This window comes from Protopterus annectens, chromosome 6.part0 (assembly GCF_019279795.1).
Source record: "Protopterus annectens isolate FY-2018-M chromosome 6.part0, PAN1.0, whole genome shotgun sequence".
Taxonomy (NCBI): domain Eukaryota; kingdom Metazoa; phylum Chordata; order Ceratodontiformes; family Protopteridae; genus Protopterus; species Protopterus annectens.
In genome coordinates this window covers 906,639,888-906,660,195 of record NC_056737.1, presented here as the reverse complement: position 1 = coordinate 906,660,195, position 20,308 = coordinate 906,639,888, and positions in this window count along the sequence as shown.

Sequence of the window (20,308 nt, the reverse complement as noted above, 5' to 3'; positions counted from 1 at the left end):
CATTTTTTTCCCATTACTGTGCAGTCTCGAGTCAGTACATATAAAGTTGTTAGGCAGAGTGGTGCAGTGCCCCACAAAGAGATCCAGGAAGTCCTTGCTAATAGCAAAAATAATATAATTGGTGTTTCCTTTGTTCTTTTTCGGGTTCACCGAAAATTATTAAAATACCTTTTTTCCCACAAGACATCCTTGATGGTGACTGTTGTCCAGTTCCTCATCTATCTGCATATCACAGTATACCTTCGTGTCTCCCACAGTGGTCTTCACTTCTGGGCCTGCACCACCAGAACAGCATGCACGGATGAGAACTTCATGCCCCTCTACATGCTTGTGAGGTATTTTATACACATACCACATGGAAGGATTTGTCATTACAAGACCAGACTGTTTCACTGTATGACCACTTCCAGGCTGCTGGACAGGATGTGACATCTGTAGATAGTGCTGTATAGGATACTGGTCAGGCTGAAGCTATGAAGCACAGCATTAATATGTCATTCATGACAAGTGATGTCACACCCATGCTGGAGGGTGGCACATTGTTGTCTTGCCATGAAAATCATAATGTTTATACTGATCCTTAGTGATGCCTGTGGTATGAGTGAATGTGTATGTGTGTGTGTGTGTGTGTGGGGGGGGGGGGGTTGTCTCTGTGTGCGTGTTTGTGTGTTCCTCTCTCTCTCTGCTCTTCCTCACAGTTTTTTGTCCCAGTGCTGTGCATGTCTGAATGCTACGGCTGCTTGGCTAGGTATCTATCACTAGGAAAACAGATATTTTCTGATCTGATCTTGTATTTTTCTTTCCCATGTCTGGCATTACAGCAGGCCAATTTAACATACTGTAGGTCTCATGTATCTTAAAATGGAGAGTACTATATGTTTTTTAAATCCCTTTTTAATTTCTCCAAGTATTTTGGGTTTCTAATACCATGATGGGAATGGCCCCTATTCCTAAGTCAAAGTGTGATTAAAGTTCATGAAATTAGTATTGTTTCAATCTTGGGTGTTAGCCAGAAGTGCTCCTAGCAACACTCAAAATGTTGCCAGTATTGACTCCTTCTGCAATTCAAATGGAGTTACATGTATCTGTAACATATCTAAGTACGATTGTAAATTCTTTTTTTATAAGATCCATTGCTCCTACTACTATTTAAACTGTCTCGGTATCCTTCTTCCACATTACCCTAATTTCTGCCTGCAAATCCTGGTATTTTATGTCTTTCTGTCTCTCTGTACATAAGACATTGTAGTCACAGGGTGTAGCAATTTCAATAATCAATGCTATTTTTGTCTTCTTTTCCTGGACTAGTATATCTGGTTTTCTCACATCTATTTTTGAACTGTTGGTAATGTGAGATCCCATGTGATATAAACTTCATCATTTTCTATAATACTTTATTGCTCATTTTTTCAAAGTTTTTCAGCTATTTCAATATTATAATGTTTGCATAATCCCCAGTGCAACAGTTTTGCCACATTATTATGCCTTTTAGTATACAGTCCTTCTACCATTAGTATATCACATAAAGCTTTCGGGTCTACACCCTTCATCAGTATGAGTCATTACAAAAAAAATCAGCATTTAAATAGGATAATATAAAATCACATGCTTCAGCCCATCCCACTCCCTAATTAACAATCAAAACTAAAAGTAATATGCAACTCATAAAGGTCTATATAAAAAATACTAAAAAAAGTACAAGAAATCTTACTTTACATAAAAAAGTCTTCTGCTTAGAATAAAACATAAAAATTATAAAAATGATTAATAACTTATACAAACATTATATAAGTATTAATATATCTATACACAATAAAGAAGTCACTGGTAGCATCTAACATCCTATGGTATATTACATCAGGTTCTAGAAACTTGTCATAACCTATTAAAGCCTCTCTCTCTGCCTTTTAACTAATACTGGCTTTAAACTAACCGCATTATTTAAGCCCGGGGGTACATCCTCCTGTAGCCTAATAATCCACTCAAGTTCTCTCAACTCCAAAAAATTGTTAATGTCACCTTCATTTTTTCTTTTAGTTTTAACCTGAAAGACTTTCAGGTTAAAACTAAAAGAAAAAATGAATTAGGAGGGACGATTAAATGTTATAATTGTTCCTGTTGCAATGATTTATATGAAGGAGACACTGAATTTCAACATCCAACAACAGGAGAAGTCTTTGCTATAAAAACATTAACTGTTTGTAATGAGGAAAGGATAGTGTATCTAGCTACATGTACTTTATGTAAATCGTTCTATGTGGGCAAAATGATCAGAAAACTAAGAGAGAGAATAGTGGAGCATAAATCTGAAGTAAGAAGAAAAGTATTGACAAATGCTCTGAGTAAGCATGCCATGGAAAAAGGTGAAAGACATGTATTTAAATTTAGGGTATTAAGTAAAATGGCAGTGAGCTTAAGGAAAGGTGACATTAACAATTTTTTGGAGTTGAGAGAACTTGAGTGGATTATTAGGCTACAGGCGGATGTACCCCCGGGCTTAAATAATGCGGTTAGTTTAAAGCCAGTATTAGTTAAAAGGCAGAGAGAGAGGCTTTAATAGGTTATGACAAGTTTCTAGAACCTGATGTAATACACCATAGGATATTAGATGCTACCAGTGACTTCTTTATTGTGTATAGATATATTAATAGTTATATAATGTTTGTATAAGTTATTAATAATTTTTATAATTTTTATGTTTTATTCTAAGCAGAAGACTTTTTATGTAAAGTAAGATTTCTTGTCCTTTTTTTAATATTTTTTATATAGACCTTTATGAGTTGTATATTATTTTTAGTTTTGATTGTTAATTAGGGAGTGGGATGGGCTGAAGCATATGATTTTTATTCTCCTATTTAAACACTGATTTTTTTGTAATGACTCATACTGATGAAGGGTGTAGACCCGAAAGCTTACCTAATAAAGTTCTTGGTGTGGTATCGTGGTTCAGTTGAATTATAGCAGTAACACCTACTGTTGTTTCTATTAGTATATCACAACCAGCAACAAGATGTGCAACTGTTTCCAATTCTGTTTTACAAAACCTACATTTGTCTATTTCTCCCACATGTCCAACAGACTTTGTAAATGTATGTAGTCCACTGTATTGGGTTGCCAATATTAACCTGTCATCTTTTGTTTAAATTCATCTCTCCTTAACCATTCCTGCATTCAATCCTGCTCAACATGAGGTTGTTCGAAGACTTTTTTGCACTTGCAACTATATACATTTTCCACATTTCTTGCCTACTCATCTGATCCTTCACCTTATAGTCTTCTTTTTGTTTTTCTGGCACATTCAGCTGCTGCCTGATTTTTATCTTCTTCTGGTTTGATTTCCATTCCTGCTTGACACCGATATGCTTCTGCTAAATTAAGCAGGGAAGACATCCCTTGCTTTAAATCTTTCACTATGTTTGGATTTTGTGAGATCAACAGATATGTATACAGTCCTATGACTGCAGATCTATACATGTAATCAATTTTGAGGAGGTCCATACCTCCTTCATAAAGGGGAATATATAGTCTACAATGCTTTTTACAAATCATTTGATAAGCACAAAGCATCCTTCTTGTTTTCCTATCCAACTGATCCACACCTTTTGGGGCCAATCAGTCACTCCAAAATTGTATGTTAGAACAGTAAGAGAAAATTTGTTTATAGCTTGTACTTTGTTCCTAGAAGTCAGTGCTTTTTTCAGAATTAATTTTAGTTTTCTAAAATATTCCTAAGTTTTATTTGCATTTGTTCATGTTTTATTGTTGACCTGTTATCAAATCCAAATATTTATACAGTTCCTATTGCTCAGCATTTTTTATATCACATTGCTGTCCCAGGCTGATGTTTTCTCAGTGCTGTAGCTTTCCTGCTTTAAAGGTTGCTTTTGCACATTTATCAAGACTAAATTACATTCTTATATATTCTTAAAAAGTTTTGACCACTTGCATTTGTACTTTCAGTTCCTCATCTGATGAACTATACAGTTTTAAATCATTCACAAAAAGAAGATGACAGATCTTTATACTTTGTTGTTTTCTGAGAGAAAACAGTCTTTACACTTTGTTGTTTTCTGGGAGACAAATTGTATCCACGACCTAACCTGTTAAGAAGACAGCTTAATAGGTTAAGGGCAAGACAAAAAAGCAGAGATGACAAAGAGTCATCCTGAAATACCCCCTTTGAATCTTTATTTATTTTTATTTATTTTATTTTACATTTTTAACTGGGAAAGTCTGACTGGACACAGGTGCATTTTCAGTGGAGGCCTAGAGGCCTGGGGAGAAAAGCTCCAATTACATACATTTTTTAACATTTTAAGACATTACATCTGGCATTCATTACAGGATTGTTAAACTAAATGACAGCTTATTGTATACACTCTGAGTAATTATGAGAGCAGCAGATAAGACAGCACATAACACATTCTTAAATATGAAAAGCAATACATGGACTTAATTACAGTAGCTACTAGACAAGTTGGATGAGCAGTTAGTAATGCAATCTTACCATACAGTTACACATTTCATTTCCTGTAGTAATATTAGGACTGTAGGTAGGCTGAGAAGCTAGCATTTTTTAGTGTGGTGCAATGATATTAGCTGTATTCTGGAGTGTTATCCAGGGGTGAGGTAGGAGCCTAGCCTGTTATTCATGAAGTGAATTTTAAGGAGTTTCTTAAATTGAGTGGTGGAGTTGTTGGATGTTAAATGGGAAGGAAGGGAGTTCCAGCGTTTAGAGATAGAGTGGCTGTAGATGGATTTTCCTGCCTCGTTATATTTGGTGACATGTAGGTGATTTGGGGTATTAGATCTTAAGGTTCTTGTAGTGGTGTGAAGGTGAATTAGATGTTGTAGAGCTGGGATTTTGTCTGAGTGGTATAATATTTTGTGTACTAATGAGAATTGATTGCTTTGAAGTATTAGTGAGAGCTCTAATCAGTTAAGCTTGTTGAGACACTCACAGTAATGTACTCTATAGGATTAGCCTGTTGCAAATCTTGCTATCTTATTGTAGCATGATTCAAGTTTGTTTAGATCAGTTTTACGAAGGTTAGTGAGCACAGAGGAGGCATAGAGTTAGGTAGATGGTAGTTGTGTCCTTGTTATTGTTATTTTTTTCTCAAAAAGTTATTTTCAAGTAAAGTTAAAGTCCATAGTATTTTGTATATAACATCTTAAATAAGTATGTACATTATTTACATTAACCTGACAACTATAACAAAATTCAATGTATACAATTACTTTAAGGGTATAACAATCTAGTTATCAGAGTATATCTGTTCAATTATTGCGTAGTGTATATCAATGATAAAACTTTTTTCCATGGGTTGTTGACCAATGGCTTAGGATAAATCCTTAATTCTTTAATTTTGATTTCCATCAGTGCTGAGGTCTTTAGCAGGCTGTAAACGTCTTCCAAAGTTGGTAATGTGTTTGTATTCCATCTTTTAGTTATATACTATGTTGAGATTGCAAGTATTGTCCATAGTCGATACATGTTTGATTTATTCATATGAGGGCCTTCGTTCACATTTAACAATATAAAAGATTTGGATAATATAAACGATTCATTAAATAAAGCTTGTAGCTGCTGCTGTGTCTTTCGGCTTATCCCAGTTAGGGGTCGCCACAGCGGAACTCCAGTCCGCTAATGTCTGGTAGTAGATTTTTACATGCTGAGTTACCAGCCCTGATGCACAACCTTCAATGAAGGTACGCCTATGCACGCATGCCTCCACACAGAAGATGCTCTAGCTGAGAATCGAACGCGACAATGTCTTGCTATGAGGCGACAACGCTACCGCAGCACCACAACAGCAGTTTAAATAAAGCTTGTAGAAAGTTATTAATTCCATTCCAGTATGGCTTAATTTTAACACAATCATTGAAAATATGATTCCAATCTGCTTTATGTACTTGCTCACATCTCCAACATATTCCATTTGGAGAAGAACTGATTTTAGTAATTTTGTCTACGGTTAAAAATGCTCTGTCCAATTATTTCCAGTTAAATATTTTCCAATATTGTGCAAAAGATGTATATTTTACTGATAATAGAATATTTGATTTGATTTATTCAGTTAACTTTAGTGAGCGTCCTTTCGTTATATATTTCCAATATGATATTTTGGGTATTGTTTTATAATTTAATAGTTGTTTGTAAAATTCTGAAATACTATTTTTCATGCTATAATCATTATATATGATTTCATATAAGTAATTTATAAGTTCAGGTATGTCTTTAAATGAGGAATTATTCTGCATAAATCTTGAGAGTACATCAGAATGCTTTGTAAAGTTAGTCAATCCTGTTGTGGGATTTTATATGTTGTTTTTATTATTTGTATATCTAGAACTTTCAAATTATTTGATTCATTGAAACCAACAGATAAATCCCTTCTCTTCCCAAGAATGAATTATTTCTCTATATATTTTATGTGGATAGTTCTTTGTAATGATGAATGGTGTTAAAAGGTCAATCCAAAGCTTTAAATCTATATTTGTATTAATGAGTTTTCTGAATGAATTGATATAATAATTAATCAAATACATTTTAGTGAGTTTTGTTATATTATATTGCATACTAATATATAGTATATACCAGGGTTTGTTAAGTGCATCTAATATTTGGATTTTTTTTAGTAAATCAAACTCATTTATTGGTATTGCAGTTAGTAATTCTTTCCAGTTAGCAGAATAATTAGGATTTTTCCAATCTGTAATAGTTTTAGATATGGATACCTTTATATATGTTTCAATATCAGGAAAGTTTAGTCCTCCTTGTTTCTGTGGTCTAATTTGAGGTATTAAGGCTATTCTATTTCTTTTGGGGAACCCAAATAAAAATTTTATTAGGCAAAAATTTATTTCTTTAAGGGTATTTCTTTCTAGAGCTATTGTTATTTTTGAATGATTTGAGAGATAGTGCTTGTTATGATAGAGTAGTCTGAGTTTTTTGTGAGCTTTCTTTATAGTTTGGGCAATGTGTAGATCAAATCTAAGGTGGTTGTCTATTTCCTTGCCTAGCTGCTTGATGTGTTTAGTAGGGGTAATAACGGTATTGTTGTTGGAGGTGAGAGTAAACTTGTTTGTGGGGGGAAGGGATCTGTGGGAGCTAAAGAGGAGTAATTTTGTTTTGGATGGATTAAGAATGAGCTGTTGGTTGGTGAACCAACTTTTGGCTAGAGATAAGCATTCTTGTGTTGGGAGAGGAGGTGATCTAGTGTGGGCACTGTGCATATTATAGTGGTGTCATCTGCATATTGCAGTATAGAGGCTTTAGGTGTGGCAGATGGGAGTTGGTTGGTGAACAGAGTGAATAGTAAAGGACCTAAGATGCAGCCTTGGGGGACCCCTAGGGAAACAGGCAGCAAGGAGGATATTTGGTTTTGCCACTTTACTGCTTGCTGCCTACCAGATAGATAGCTCCCAAACCAAGAGATAGAAGATATGCTGAGGTTTAAGGTAGAGAGTGAGTGAAGGAGTTTCAGGTGATTGACCATATCATACCAAAAGCTTTGGATAAATCTAAGAATGTAGCACATACAAGCAGTCCATTATTTCTGTGGTTATTTATGGTGTTATCCCTGGAGTAATATTTTGCCCTTTATCATGGCTTAACTGCAAAGTGGTTTGCCACTGTTTCATGTTTGCTGTAATGTAATTGGTCAGTATATGGTGTAACTTATACATTTTTAAGCACTCTTTTATCCATGAATGTGGGATACTGTGGAATGCTTTTTTGTAGTCTATCCATGCCTTACTTAAATTCTTCCCCTTCCTTTTTACAGTTCTCCATTATAATTTTATTTATCAACAAATGATCCTTTTTTCCATATGACTTTATTTTGTTACTGTTTTGTTTTATTGCCATGATAGAGCTTTTTTTCTAAATGACTATAAACTCTGTCAGCATCAATTCCAGGATATAGTTTACATGTCATCAGAAGGCAGGTTATTGTTCTATAGTTTTTAGGAGAGCTTTCAAGTTTGCCCTTAAGTAGGAGTATTGTTTTTCCTCTTCTTAACCAGATTGGTGTCTGATTGGGGTGCATATACAAATAGTTCTTACTCATGGCTAAATCTTCATGTAAAGATGTTAATACTTTTAGCCAGAAATTAGGTACTATATCTGGGCCTCGAGTTTTCTAATTAGGAGTTTTTCCTAACTTTGTTTCAAATTCTCTGGCTATTACTTCATCCCATTTCATATCTTGTACATTCGAACTTCTTATTATTTCTTTTGTTTCTTCTATCCATTCAGCATCTTTGCTATGTTCCAGAGGATCTTTATAAATATTTCTCCAAAATGTATCTATTTCGCCTTTTTTGGTGGTGTTTCAACTCCTTTTGCCGTATTTCCTAGTTCTCTGCAAAATCTTTTTGGGTCATCAATTAATTGCTTATTTTGTTCTTTTCCTTTATATTTATCTGCATATCTTCTAAGTTTTTCTGCCTGTGTTGATATTTTTAGTTTATTATTTGCAATAGTACCAAAAAGATCCTGATCTATTCTGATACTGTACATTGCTTTAATAACGTCTATCTTTCTGAGTATTTTTGTTGATCTGTTCATAGGTTGGTACTAGGCTATCAGCCCTAAGGCCTATACAAGCCTAGCCATAACAATTCCCTGGCTATTTCTTCCCACACTATTTACTTCCCTGGATCCCTGTCTAGCAGGGCGACTGACGTGATCCCTGGGGTGAATTTCCTTTCCTCCCATCCAATCGTCAAGGTTCCTTTTGAAGAGGGCCAAAGAGGCAGTCTGCTTGACATGTATAGGCAATGTATTCCAGAGTCTGGGGAGTCCCTGGGTCAGGAACCTATCCCTCCAGCATGTTTTGTTTATTGTAATGACAAGGTTTAGATCCCTAGAGCATGTGGCTCTGAGGGATTGGGATTTCTTTAAGTGTAGCATGTCCTCTGGGTTTGACATGGCCTTATATGTTAAGCAGAGATCGCCTCTGAGTAGACGATATGTGACAGAGTATAGCTGGAGTTTTTTAAGGCGGTCAGCATAGGGCATCTGCTTTAGGCCTGTGATTCTTTTAGTGAGGTATTTCTGCGGCCTTTCCAGTTGTTGCAGATGTCTTGAGAGGTTAATACCAAATGTGACATTGTATTCTATAATAGGTCTAATGAGGGATGAGTACAGTGGGACAATGACCTCCTTTTTTCTGGATGAAAAGCCCTTAGTGATGAGGTGTGCCACATAGAAGGATTTCCTGACTGTTGTGGTGATGTGTTTATCGAAGGGGAGACCACTGTCTACCTGTATCCTTAAGTCTCTTATCACACATTTGGTGTTTAGTGTACTGCCACCTATATGGTAATTCACGGTTACATGTTTTTTCCCAAAGGGGATAACTATACATTTCTTGGAATTGAGCTTGAGCCCATGGCTCTGGCACCAAGCATCTGTTTCTGTAAGGCCCTTTTGTAGAGTACCCACATCATTTGGGGATTCAGTAATGGCTCCCAGTTTGCAGTCATCTGTGAACTTTGTTAGCCAGACCCCATGAGTGTTGGCCTGTACTTCAGAGAAGTAGATGCCAAACAAGAGTGGTCCCTGGACTGAACCCTGAGGTACTCCACTTGTCACTTGTCTGGAGCTGGATTTGGAGTCCGCTACTTTTACAGTGTGGGTTCTATCAGTAAACCAGTTAGCAACCAACTGGGTGACATAGGGATTAATGTCCAGCTTAGTAAGTTTATCTATGATTCCAGAGTGGGGGATGGTGTCAAAGGCCTTGGCAAGGTCTAGATAGGCTGTATGGACCACCTTACCCTTGTCCATGGCTCTGTTCCTTCGTCTTATAGGTTCATAGGTTCATAGGTAGGTACCAGGCCATCTGCCCGAGGGCATTTATAAGCCTAGCCAGAATGTGTCGGCTTTTGTCACCCCATTGATTAATTAACTGATCTTCTGTCAAGCAGAGTCAATGAAGTGATCCCAGGGGTAAATTTTCTGTTACCCATCCACTTGTCAAGGTTTCTCTTGACGAGTGTTAGTGAGGGGCTCTGCCTAATGTAGTTTGGAATTTTGTTCCAAAGCATGGGGAGTCTCTGTGACAGGAATCTATCTCTCCAGCATGTTCTATTTATTGAGAAAAACAGAGCCAAAAGAACAATTGTTATAAAAGCATAAGCAAGCAGCCCCCTGAGGTCAAGAGGCAATAAATCCAGGCTGAGAATATATCCAAAGTTATGAATAAAGTCCACGGAAGGTAAATCAGGTACCAGTTTAATAGAAGGGCAAGCACTTTCACATAGCTTCATCAGGTGTAACCATTTCATCTAAAAACACACCTTTATACATGTATTAATTGATCACATGACTGAAACTTTTAAAAAGACAAAACTCATTTTATACTAATATGATAAAAGCAAATAAATAAATACAAATAACAAATACAAATACAAGTAAAAATGTATAAACAGATAAATTTATAAATATGAGTACTACTATTTAAAACTTAGCTTAAATAAAGCTCAAGTGCCTAAAAAGTACATCTCCTATTTAGTGGTCTGTTACGTAATATGGGCTTGATAGGAACACATTCATTGAGACCATGTCCTATATGAGATCTCAGTCTAACTATCCATTTTGCTTCTGTCTCTTCAGTTTTAACTCTCACATCACCCCCTCTATTATTCTCATAGATAACAGATAGAACTCTGAAAGTAAATTTATGATGTTCACCCATGGTGTTAATATGTTTTGCCAAAGCATTGATTCTAGACTTCTTTCTAATATGATATAGGTGCTCTCTCATTCTCTCTCTGAGAGTTCTATCTGTCTTGCCTATATAGAAGCAATGACATTGTTGGCACTCAGCCAGATAAACAACATGTATGGTCTCACAAGTGGCACTTACCCTGATATCAAATGTTCTTGTTGTGTCAGAGTGATGAAATATTATAGAAGTATCTATGTATGGGCACTGTGGACAGTGACCACAAGGTCGTGTGCCTTTAAACTCCATGGTAGGTTTCTCTGTTCTTACCCCACATAATCTCTTATACAAGTTTGTTTTGTTCTTGAAAGTATACTGGGGTCTAGCACCAATTAAAGAGGAAATTGTGGGTTCAGTAACCAATACCTGCCAGTTTCTATTAATAATGTCTGTATAGTGCTTGATATCTCTAGCATAGGTGAGGCAGAGACTGAGCTTGGGTTCCTTGCTTTTATTATCTCTGGGAGCAGCATTGGAAAAATACGGTTTGGCTTTATTAAATCTCATCCATCTCACCATCGTCTCATTCTTATTAATAATATAGGTATGATACCCCCAGTCCTTTAACTCCAATTTGGTAGTATGCATCATTTGTTCATACTCAACCAGGTCTACAGTGAGTCTTGATGCTCTAAAAAATTGGTTACGTGCAACACTGTCAAAGACAAATTCTGGGTGCATACTTTGTCTAGAAAGAAGGTTGTTAACCCTACATTCCTTCCTATACATTCTGGTACTAAGGTTTCCTAATATGTCCTTGTAGATAAAGACATCCAGGAAATTAATTCCTGTATAAGAATAGTTAAAAGTAAATTTTAAGAAGTCAGTGGTTTGGTTCAGGTATTCAATAAAAAGCTTCAGTCCATCTAAGGTGCCTTTCCATAGAAAGAAACAATCGTCTACAAATCTTCTATAGAAATGGATGTACGGTGCATATGTACTATTAAAAATGTAATCTGTCGCCCATGTGACCATAACTATATTGGCATAGCTGTTTGAACAGGAGCTGCCCATTGCTACTCCATTTTTCTGCCAGTAGATGTTATCATTAAAAATGAAAATGTTGTTATAGAGTACCAGGGCTATCAATTTTTGTATAACTATAATCTCTGTGGCATTATATGTGCCAACTTTTGTCAGTGATTTTCACATAAAGTCTATACCCAATGTGTTGGGTATAACTGTAAAGAGGGAGACAACATCTAACGTAACCAAAATATATTCACTATCAGCAGTTCCTTGATTAGTAAATGCATATAAATCTCTTAAAAAATGTTCAGTGTCTTTCAAAACATGGTGCATAGTATCTAGGACAGGTCTATCTATGGGCCTCATAGGCGGTCTAGTACTATTCTTGTGCAGTTTCGGAAGCCCTTGTATAACAGGCACCACTGGTTTGGAAACCAAAAAATAGTGTACCATTTCATCAGTAATAAGGCATTCAAATTGCATGCTCTTAATTGCGTTAATAATCTCTAAAATCATTTTATCTACATGTACTCTATTTATAAGTTGATAAAAATTATTATCACTGAGCATTTCATACATTAGTGAATCATAGTCTGAAACTGCACAAGAATAGTACTAGACCGCCTATGAGGCCCATAGTTTCTGTAAGGAGATGGTCAACAGAGGTTATCTCAATCTATGTGGAGAAAAAACTGAGACCTGTCCTAGATACTATGCACCATGTTTTGAAAGACACTGAACATTTTTTAAGAGATTTATATGCATTTACTAATCAAGGAACTGCTGATGGTGAATATATTTTGGTTACGTTAGATGTTGTCTCCCTCTTTACAGTTATACCCAGCACATTGGGTATAGACTTTATGAGAAAATCACTGACAAAAGTTGGCACATATAATGCCACAGAGATTATAGTTATACAAAAATTGATAGCCCTGGCACTCTATAACAACATTTTCATTTTTAATGATAACATCTACTGGCAGAAAAATGGAGTAGCAATGGGCAGCTCCTGTTCAAACAGCTACGCCAATATAGTTATGGTCACATGGGAGACAGATTACATTTTTAATAGTACATATGCACCGTACATCCATTTCTATAGAAGATTTGTAGACGATTGTTTCTTTCTATGGAAAGGCACCTTAGATGGACTGAAGCTTTTTATTGAATACCTGAACCAAACCACTGACTTCTTAAAATTTACTTTTAACTATTCTTATACAGGAATTAATTTCCTGGATGTCTTTATCTACAAGGACATATTAGGAAACCTTAGTACCAGAATGTATAGGAAGGAATGTAGGGTTAACAACCTTCTTTCTAGACAAAGTATGCACCCAGAATTTGTCTTTGACAATGTTGCACGTAACCAATTTTTTAGAGCATCAAGACTCACTGTAGACCCGGTTGAGTACGAACAAATGATGCATACTACCAAATTGGAGTTAAAGGACCGGGGGTATCATACCTATAGTATTAATAAGAATGAGACGATGGTGAGACGGATGAGATTTAATAAAGCCAAACCGTATTTTTCCAATGCTGCTCCCAGAGATAATAAAAGCAAGGAACCCAAGCTCAGTCTCTGCCTCACCTATGCTAGAGATATCAAGCACTATACAGACATTATTAATAGAAACTGGTAGGTATTGGTTACTGAACCCACAGTTTCCTTTTTAATTGGTGCTAGACCCCAGTATACTTTCAAGAACAAAAAGAACTTGTATAAGAGATTATGTGGGGTAAGAACAGAGAAACCTACCATGGAGTTTAAAGGCACACGACCTTGTGGTCACTGTCCACAGTGCCCATACATAGATACTTCTATAATATTTCATCACCCTGACACAACAAGAACATTTGATATCAGGGTAAGTGCCACTTGTGAGACCATACATGTTGTTTATCTGGCTGAGTGCCAACAATGTCATTGCTTCTATATAGGCAAGACAGATAGAACTCTCAGAGAGAGAGAATGAGAGAACACATATATCATATTAGAAAGAAGTCTAGAATCAATGCTTTGGCAAAACATATTAACACCATGGGTGAACATCATAAAATTACTTTCAGAGTTCTATCTGTTATCTATGAGAATAATAGAGGGGGGTGATGTGAGAGTTAAAACTGAAGAGACAGAAGCAAAATGGATAGTTAGACTGAGATCTCATATAGGACATGGTCTCAATGAATGTGTTCCTATCAAGCCCATATTACGTAACAGACCACTAAATAGGAGATGTACTTTTTAGGCACTTGAGCTTTATTTAAGCTAAGTTTTAAATAGTAGTACTCATATTTATAAATTTATCTGTTTATACATTTTTACTTGTATTTGTATTTGTTATTTGTATTTATTTATTTGTTTTTATCATATTAGTATAAAATGAGTTTTGTCTTTTTAAAAGTTTCAGTCATGTGAGCAATTAATACATGTATAAAGGTGTGTTTTTAGATGAAATGGTTACACCTGATGAAGCTATGTGAAAGTGCTTGTGTCTTCTATTAAACTGGTACCTGATTTACCTTCCGTGGACTTTATTCATAACTTTGGATATATTCTCAGCCTGGATGTATTGCCTCTTGACCTCAGGGGGCTGCTTGCTTATGTTCTATTTATTGTTGTGGTGAGGTTTAGCTCACTAGAGTGTGTGGCTCACAGTGACTTGGATTTCTTTAGGTGGAGCATATCCATCACTTCTGAGTTGGACATGGCTTTGTATTTCAGGCAGACATCACCTCTGAGTACAGCCGGAGTTTTTTCAGTCGGGCTGCATAAGACACATGTTTGAGGTCAGTAATCCTCTTGGTGAGGTACTTTTGTGGTCTTTCCAGCTGTTGCAAGTGTCTTGTGAGGTACATCCCAAATGGGGCATTTTCCTCTATGATGGGTCTGATGAGTGACGAGTAGAGGGGCACTATAACTCTTCATTTCTAGATGTGAACCCTTTAGTAATTAGATGGGCCACACAGAAGGATTTCCTAACTACTTTGGCAATATGATTGTCAAAGGAGAGATTACAATCTACCTGTGTCCCCAGATCTCTTATTACCTCTTCTGTATTAAGGGTTCTGCCGCCTATATGATAATTCATGGGTGTTTTGTTTTTCCCATATTGGATGACTATGCATTTTTTGGCATTTAACTTGAGGCCATGACTTTAACACCAGGTGTCCGGCTCAGTAAGGCCCTTTTGGTGGATGTCCGTGTCAGCCGGAGAGTCAATTATGGCTCCCAACTTGCAGTCATCTGCGAACCTGTTTAGCCATAGTCCTCCTGTGTTTGCCTGTACTTCTGAGAAGTATATGCCAAACAGTAGGGTTCCCAGGACCGAGCCTTGTGGAACACCACTTGTGACTGGTTTACGGTTGGACCTGGAGCCTACTATTCTTACCGCATGAGTTCTGTCTGTAAGCCAGTTGGCAACCCATCTCGTGATGTATGGGTTTATGTTCAGGCTGTTGAGTTTTTCCATAATACCTGAGTGGGGACTGGTGTCGAAAGCCTTGGCGAGGTCAAGGTAGGCTGTGTGAACCACTTTTCCCTCATCTATGGCCTTAGTGACTGTCTCGAAGAAGTCAACCAGGTTTAGTAGGCATGACCTGCCCTTAACAAAGCTGAACTGGGTCGGGTCAAGTGTTTGGAGGTTCCCAATGTCTTTGTTAATGAGTTGCATGATTATGCACTCCATAGCCTTTCAGACCAGGCTAGACAGGCTTATGGGGTGATAGTTACCATGGTCAGTTGTGGCCCCTCCTTTGTGGAGAGGAATAACCATTGCTGTGCACCATTCTATGAGCATGTAGCCTGTGGAGAGGCTGAGGTTGAACAGCATGTTTAGGTGGGGGGTTAGTTCGTTCTGTAGTTCATGCAAGATGCAGCCTGGGACACTATCTTGCCCCACTGACACTGTGTTTTTGCCTTTTGAAATGGCTGTTTTCACCTGTGCGTCTGTGATTTCTGGGACACTACACTTTTCCGGTATTGTTGTGGGCCCTTTTGGGGGTGAGAGGGGGGGTGAAGTTTGCACTGAATCTATCTGCCAGGATGTTGGCAATATCAGTAGGTTCAGTATATTTTGTGCCATTTTGCACTAGTTCAGTGCATATATGTGTGTTGCCACTTACATTCTTAATATAGCTAAAGAAGGTTTAGTGGTTATCTTTTGAATCCTTGGTTTTTCTTTTGAAGTTAGCCTTGGATGATTTTATGAGGGACCTTAGTTTCTTACTGATACTGATCAGGGATGTCTTTCCTTCTTGGGATTTGCTTTTTTTCTGAACTTGTTTCTTCCTTCTATTGTATAGCCTGTTTGTGGCAGGGGTCATCCAAACTGGTTTCTTTCTCTTAGAGGAGTGAGTCTTGGTTTTGCTAGGGATGGCATGATCCATGCATCTTGTAGGTGCTCATAGAGTGCATTTGTAAAGGTTTCTGCACCTTGGGCAGCATTATCCTTTAACGTGGGGGCTATGAAACTTACCACACCTCTGTCTTAAATAAGGTAAAGTTTGCTTTAGAAAAGTTTTTTACTGTGGTTTCCTTAGTTGAGGGTGATGGTGGGGTGTAGACATCCAGGGTGTTTAGTTTATGGTCTGATCTAACCAGTGACGGGTTGACCTCCGGCGTGGAACACCTGTTGCCCATGTTGGTGATGACCAAGTCCAATATGTTTTCACCTCTGGTAGGGGAGTTTACCAGCTGATCCAGGGAATTTGAGTTGATGAATGCCAGGAAGCGCTGAGCCTGGGAGTTTGTATTTGAGTAGTTTTCCCAGTTAATAGTAGGGTAATTGAAGTCGCCCAATATCAGGGGGTTCGGTAGAACCTTCATGTTTTCCAGTGTCTCCAGAAAGGTGTAGTGGTGGTCCTGAGTCATGGAGGGTGATCTGTAGCAGGCCACAATTTGCATTGCAGATTTGCCCGATGTTAGTTGCACATGGATGATCTCAGAGGTATCATGCTGCGCCACTAACCTGGAGGTGTAGGTATCCTTGATGAATATGGATACACCCCCTCATTTTATGTTTTGGTCCATGTTCTGTGGCCGAAATGTGTGGTATGAGTTGTAGCCCAGTAGTACTGGGGTGGTCTCTAGAACTTTGAACCAGGTTTCAGTTATTGCACAGATGTCGACATTCTCCATACTGAGGAGTGCTTCGAGCGCATGCATTCTGAGATTTAAACTCCTTGCATTGAGTAGCATAACCAATAATACTTGAACACAACAAAGGCAGCCCAACTGTGCAGAAAATTTCTTTAATTCTGGTACCTCGGCCTTCGCCTTCTCATGGAATACATAGCTGCCTTTGTTGTGTTCAAGTATTGTTGAGTAGCATAACCCTCAGTTTTTTGTTAATTGTGTTGTTTACAGAGGTGGGTTTGACTTTTGAGCCTTGCCTAAAAAAGGCACTATGGGGGCAGCAAGAGCCTTGGTCAGTATTCAAAAGCCTAGGGGTGATAGTTGCAAGCCATCTTTTGTGAAGTAATGTGGCTTGTCGAGCATCTTGTCCCAGGCTGACAGACACTGGATCCCCTTTGAATGACACCAGAAGCTTAGCCAATTGTTGAAACTGATAATTTTTTCTTTATACTGAGGTATCATTCTTGGTAAGGGCAGGATGCTTCTCAGGGTCAGGGTCATACCAGCCTGGACTACATGATCAGAGAGAGCTCTTCCATGTCTCTTTTCATGTAGTCCAGGGAGGTACGTTTCAAGTCATTCCCACCTACAGGAACAATGAGGGAGTCATATTTGTACTTGCTCTGGAGTGACCTGAGCGCTTGTGTTATGTGGCGGATTCTGGCTCCTGAAAGGCAACTAACTGTAACCTTCTGTTTGTCCAGCCTAGTGAGTGGGACATCAGTGTGCCTGACTATAGAGTCACCTATCACTAGTGTGTTAGGTATGTTATTTCGCCTTAAGGGCTGTGATTGTGCGCTACACTGATTTTGTGTTTTATGTGTTGTCTGGTTTGTGATGGTAGGTACAGGTTGTTTGGGGGTCTGCTTTGGAGGTCTCTGATGCTTTTGCAGGTTTTTATTTAGAGCCTCTGAGTATGATTTTTGTGTATTTATGTGTATTTTTTGCCAGTGCTGTCTTAGTAGGTCTATGTGTGGCTGGAGGTGTGGTGCAAGTGTTAACTTTCTCCTCCTGACTGTCTGTTCCAATCTTGGGTGAAGACAGCTTAGCCTCCAGTTTGGCTGTATAATTGCATCTTTCACATATGTTAGTGTTTTGTGGTAGGAGGTGAAGGCTGTCTGTGTACATGAGGCAGTTGTAACATTGTCTCAGGATACCCAGATTCACCAGCTGGACTGGAGAGTTCACCTGAAGTTGCCCTTTGGTCATGCCTGAATAGCAGGATGAGCTGCTTAGTCACTTGGTTGGTGAGGGGTGAATAAAGAGCCTTGCCCTGCTGGGCAATCAAGTGTTCATAGGTTCATAGGTTCATAGGTTTATACTAGGCTATCTGCCCTAAGGCATTTATAAGCCTAGCCCAAATTTTTGTGGCTTACGCCACCCCTTATATGAAAAAATACTGTGCCCATTAGTTTGGTGTGCCTCTGTCCAGCAGTGACACAGAGATGATTCCCGGGGTAAACCTACGATCTCCCATCCACAGGTCAAGATTTCTCTTGAACAGAGTCAGCGAGGTGCTCTGCCTCACATGGACCGGGATTTTATTCCACAGCATAGGGAGTCTCTGAGTGATAAATCTATCCCTCCAGCACGTCCTATTTATATCCGTGCTAAGGTTTAAGTCACTTGCTCTAGTGGTTTTGGTGGATTTGGATTTTTTGAGGTGGAGCATGTCCATTAATTCCGGGTTGGACATGGCCTTGTATGTCAGGCACATGTCACCTCTGAGCAGACGGTATGTGACTGAATAGAGCTGGAGTTTCTTCAATCTGGCAGCATATGACAGATTTTGGAGTCCCTTTATCCTTTTGGTGAGGAACTTTTGGGGTCTCTCCAATTGCTGCAGATGTCGGGTGAGATACATCCCGAATGGGGCATTGTACTCGATCATTGGTAGTACAGGGGAACAATGACCTCACTAGATCTGGATGTGAATCCCTTCATGATCAGGTGGGCAATGTAGAAGTGTCAGGGTATATTAGTGCTTGCTATTAGGTCTGAGCAAGTGCTGGGCTGTAGGATGCTTTTTGAGTGCTTAAGTTGAGAGTTAGACTAGTTTCAATGGAAAAACTGAAGAGGAGACTTAGTAGAGGTGTGAATAATTTAACAGTAGCCAACCAGAGCTGCCCGGCATGCAAAACCGTGCAAACGCGGTTTTTATAGTAGGGAAATGAAAGAGATAGAAATTAACCCAAAATGGCCAATAAACTACTAACTTCTGGGCTGGAACCACTCTTCCAGGGACAGATAGGCTGCTCAAAGCTCCCCTCTCTCATATGTGAACAGAAAAACGTCCTTCTATCCAAGTAAGGTATGGGCAACTCAGAAACTAGTGTCACAGCCCTGAATTCAGCACTAGCCTGAAAACTGGACTATACTAGCTTAGAAAGGCGGGAAACAAGGATTTTGTTTGTTTTTTTGTTTGTTTTTATTTTTGAAAAGATAAGGCAAAAATAGTAAAAAATACACTTAAAACAGCTTTAAACGACTACAAACAATCAGAAAAGGCTATTGCACTTTACTGTGTAGCCTACAACAGTTAACCAAATGACTTAAACAAAAAACAACTTTTTAAAAGTGCAGGCAGTCAAATAAGTGTAATATGTGAAAAAAAACAAGCTTTTAAATCAAAATAAATGCTGGAAAATCTGCGTTTAGGCAGAAAACAGTTAAGTACAGCAAGAAAGTACAGAAAACAGATACTTAATCACTCCAAAGTTTCTCTTCTAAGCTAGAAGGCTTGTATCAGTTTAAGGCTTTCTAGTGCTATCCAGTAGGTTAGTTACAGGAAAGATGGAAAACAAGCGCAGATGTGGTCTTTTAAACCAGAAAGTTGAAAGAGATGGACAAACTGTCCAAATGGTCAAAAAACTACAATTTCTGGTCCAAGAACCACTCCTCTTATGGTAGACAGGTGACCTAGTGCTTACCACTCCCACTGATAAGCTAGAAGGCTTTACTCCAACATAGAATGGCTTGTGGGGCTCAGAAGCTTACCAACAATACTGGATACAGAAACTTTGTATCTGGACTAGGCTAGTTACAGGAAAGGTAAGAAACAAGCACAAGTGTAGCTTTTAAACCAAAAAGTTGAAAGAGATGGAAAAAAACTGCCCAAATGGCCAATAGCTACAATTTCTGGGCCAGGAACCACTCCTTTTGTGGTAGATAGGCTACCTAATGCTTACCACTCCCACTGATAAGCTAGAAGGCTTCCCTCCAACACAGATAGGCTTGGGGGATGGGTCAGAAGCTTACAAAGAGTCCTGGATATAGCAAATCTGTACCTGGACTAGACCAGTTTCAGGAAAGGTGGGGACCAAGTATAAATGCAGGCTTTTAAGCCAGCAAGTTGAAAGAGATGGAAAGCTCCCCAAACGGCCATATAAACTACAATTTCTGGGCCAAAACTCACTCCTCCCATGGAGGATAGGCTACCTAGTGCTTACCACTCCCA